The sequence below is a fragment of the Balaenoptera acutorostrata genome, chromosome 1, assembly GCF_949987535.1.
Source record: "Balaenoptera acutorostrata chromosome 1, mBalAcu1.1, whole genome shotgun sequence".
Classification (NCBI taxonomy): Eukaryota; Metazoa; Chordata; class Mammalia; order Artiodactyla; family Balaenopteridae; genus Balaenoptera; species Balaenoptera acutorostrata.
The window spans coordinates 21,485,478-21,488,863 of NC_080064.1; the positions used below are offsets into that span (position 1 = coordinate 21,485,478).

Below are 3,386 nucleotides of genomic sequence, written 5' to 3' on the forward strand. Positions count from 1 at the left end.
CAGTTCATGGTCTCATTTTATGCCCACCCCAGTCCTGGTGACATTCAGCCCTACCCCAGTGTCCTCTGGCCCCCTTACCTAAAACCATCCTCCACTGCTAGACTTCACTCTCATCTCCTCTTCCTTTATTTTACTTTTTTTATTTTTTAATTTTTTTTGGCTGCTCTGCGCGGCTTGTGGGATCTTAGTTCCCCAACCAGGGATTGAACCCGCACCCTTGGCAGTGAGAGCATGGAGTTCCAACCACTGGACTGCCAGGGAATTCCCTCCTTTTCCTTTAATGTTACAGGATAGCGGTGACTCCCATTTCTGAGCGCTTATGATGTGCTCGGGGCTTTACAGACATTACCGCATTTGATTGGGAAGACTGAGGCTCACAGGGTGAGGTGATTACGAAGTGGCAGAACCTTCTGCCCTTAACACTGGCACAGATCACTGGGCACCTCATCACAGCTGGGCCTATTTTAAAAATCATCATCTGGGGGCTTCCCTGGTGGCGCAGTGGTTAAGAATCCGCCTGCCAGTGCAGGGGACACGGGTTCGAGCCCTGGTCCAGGAAGATTCCACATGCCGCGGAGCAACTAAGCCCGTGCGCCACGACTACTGAGCCAGCGCTCTAGAGCCCACGAGCCACAACTACTGAGCCCGAGTGCCACAACTACTGAAGCCCGCACGCCTAGAGCCCGTGCTCCACAACAAGAGAAGCCACCGCAATGAGAAGCCTGCGCACCACAACAAAGAGTAGCCCCTGCTCGCTGCAACTAGAGAAAGCCTGCACACAGCAACAAAGACCCAACGCAGCCAAAAATAAATAAATAAATAAATTTATTAAAAAACCATCATCTGTTCTGCAATATTTAGTGCTTTTATAGCTACACATCAAATTGTCATACAAAATCATGCTTTGCTCATTAAATGTTTCAAGTGAAAAGTCTTGCTACTCCAGCTAGGTGGTGAAAGGACTGTTATGTAGGAGAAACAGCATAGGACTTGGAATGGGAAGCCCTGGGTCTGGTTTCAGCTGTGCCATAGTCAGGCTATGTGACCCTAGGCAAGTCACCTAACCTCTCTGGGCCTCAGTTTCCTCATTTGTAGAAAGGAGAAGAACAGTATCTCCCCAAAAGGTTTCCTGCATGCCGGAAAGTGCTCTACCCACTTCATTAAAATAATAAATTTTGGGACTCCCCTGGTGGCGCAGTGGTTAAGAATCCACCTGCCAATGCAGGGGACACGGTTTCGATCCCTGATCCAGGAAGATCCCACATGCCACGGAGCAACCAAGCCCGTGTGCCACAACTACTGAGCCTGCGCTCTAGAGCCCGCGGGCCACAACTACTGAGCCCATGTGCCACAACTACTGAAGCCCGCGTGCCTAGAGCCCGTGCTCCACAACAAGAGAAGCCACCGCAGTGAGAAGCCCACGCACCACAACGAAGAGTAGCCCCCGCTCGCCGCAACTAGAGAAAAGCCCACGCACAGCAACGAAGACCCAACGCAGCCAAAAATAAATAAATAAAATAAATTTATTTAAAAATAATAATAATAATAATAAATTTTATTTACCCGCAACCACCTCACCCCTGTGTTTAGCACAGCACTGGATGCCCAGCAGGGCATCAGTAAGTCTTGCTGAGTGATTTTTCAGTTGCTGGGAGATTCAGAAGTCACAGAAAACAAGCTAGTATTTCTCCTCCTCCTGATCCTAGAAGGACTCCTAAGTGCCACCATTTATCATATGTTCAGAACGTGTCAAACCTGTGTCATGCATCTTACAAGGGTACTCTCCCTGAATCCTCCTAACATCCCTGCCAGGTGTTACCCCATGTTGGGGAGGATCAAAATGAGACACAAACAGGGTAAAGTGACTTGCCCATAGTCAAGGTGCTACAGTGGTAGAGCTTAGATTTGAACCCAGGTCTGTCAAGTTGCGAAGCCTGTGTTCCTAACCACCATGTTTCCAAAGGAAACTGCTCTGGGACACTCCTCTGCAATCCAAAGGTCCTGCCCCGAGTAGAAGCTTCTGGCTGTGCCCAGTGAGCCCTGTTTCACTCAAGCATCTCATCTAAATCCTACCTATTCTTTAAGGCCTAGTTCACCAGTCACCTCCATAAAGCCTCCCTGATCCTCCCAGGTGGGAAGTTCTTTCTGCCTCCTCTAAACCCTCAAAAAATTCCATCTGCACCTCGACGCGCACCCACTTTCTACTGCCTGACTCTCCTGCAACTATACTGAATTTCTCAGACCAGTCCTTGAGCTCCTTGAGAGAAGCAGTTCTTGTGCATCTTTGTTTGTTCCACCAGCCAAGCAGGCCCAGAAGGGTGTGGTAGGGTGCCAGCTCCCCTCCCCCACTGAGCTGTAATCTGAGTCTTGGGCTGGGCTCAGTGAGGTGAGCTGGCCCTGCCTCCACACTGGCATCCTGCCTACCTGGTACGGCATCCAGATTCCTGTGGGCCCTGGCCCCAGGAGATAAGATCTCATTCCCTGGTTTGAGGGCAAAGATGCTATAAAAAGCAGAGCACCCAGGCTCAGTATTGGCTTGTGAAGGAGTACAAAAGCCTGAAGAATTTGATGGGTGAGGGCAGAAGCTTCTGGGTCCCAAGGCTTGCACTTTGTTCTCCTGCAAGGACCTGTATGACCAAAGCCAAATGGCTTCTCGGCCAGGAACAGCTCTTCTGATGGATAGTCCAGCACGAAGCTGCCCTTCCTTAGGCTTTTAGGGCCCACTAGAGAGGTACCAATGCTTAGATACCAACATCAAGGCCAAAGACCACAGCCCCTCCTCTTGGTCCAGCTCTTACTGCCTAGAGACCCCTGAGTTAGTTAACAGAGCAGGGAAAGCCCTCCCTGCCCTGCCGTTAATTCACATGTGGCTCTGGGCACATCCTCTCTGGACCTTAATGGGGAGATGAGAGGACTGGATCAAAACATCTCCATCTCTCCTTTGGGCCCTGGGGCCACAGGCTATGATAAGGTTCTTTCTACCTCTAACATCCTACAGGTAGAATAATATTGTCTACTTTCACTCCCGGAAGCAGGGTCAGAGCAGCAGATGGGGGTCCTCAATCCAAAAAACAGCAGAGGCCAATCGGGGCTGCCTAGTATTGTGCCCTCAAAGCCTGTCCCCTTAAGAGGCAATGCCTTGTTTCTGCTGCCTCCAAGGTAGCTGCTTCGCGTAACAGAGTCTCAGAGGACTGTCTGGGCCCTGGCCACTTTAGGAAAAAGGGCAGGAGGACTGAGTTACCTCCCAGGGTGTCAGCTGAGCTCACCTTGGAAACCCAGCAGAACCAGGGGTCAGAATGAACCCGGTACTTTCCCTGTCTACACTGGGCAGGGGGAGCCTGCTTCATCTGCTTTGATCCCCAATCCAGAAAAGTTTTTCTCTACTT

At 50.6% G+C, this 3,386-nt stretch overlaps 1 protein-coding gene across 1 annotated transcript in view; it reads right to left on the reverse strand.

Moving 5' to 3' along the window:
* SLC9A1 (solute carrier family 9 member A1) overlaps positions 1-3,386 on the reverse strand; it is a 50,330-nt gene that overhangs the window by 35,779 nt on the left and 11,165 nt on the right. The window lies entirely within an intron of this gene.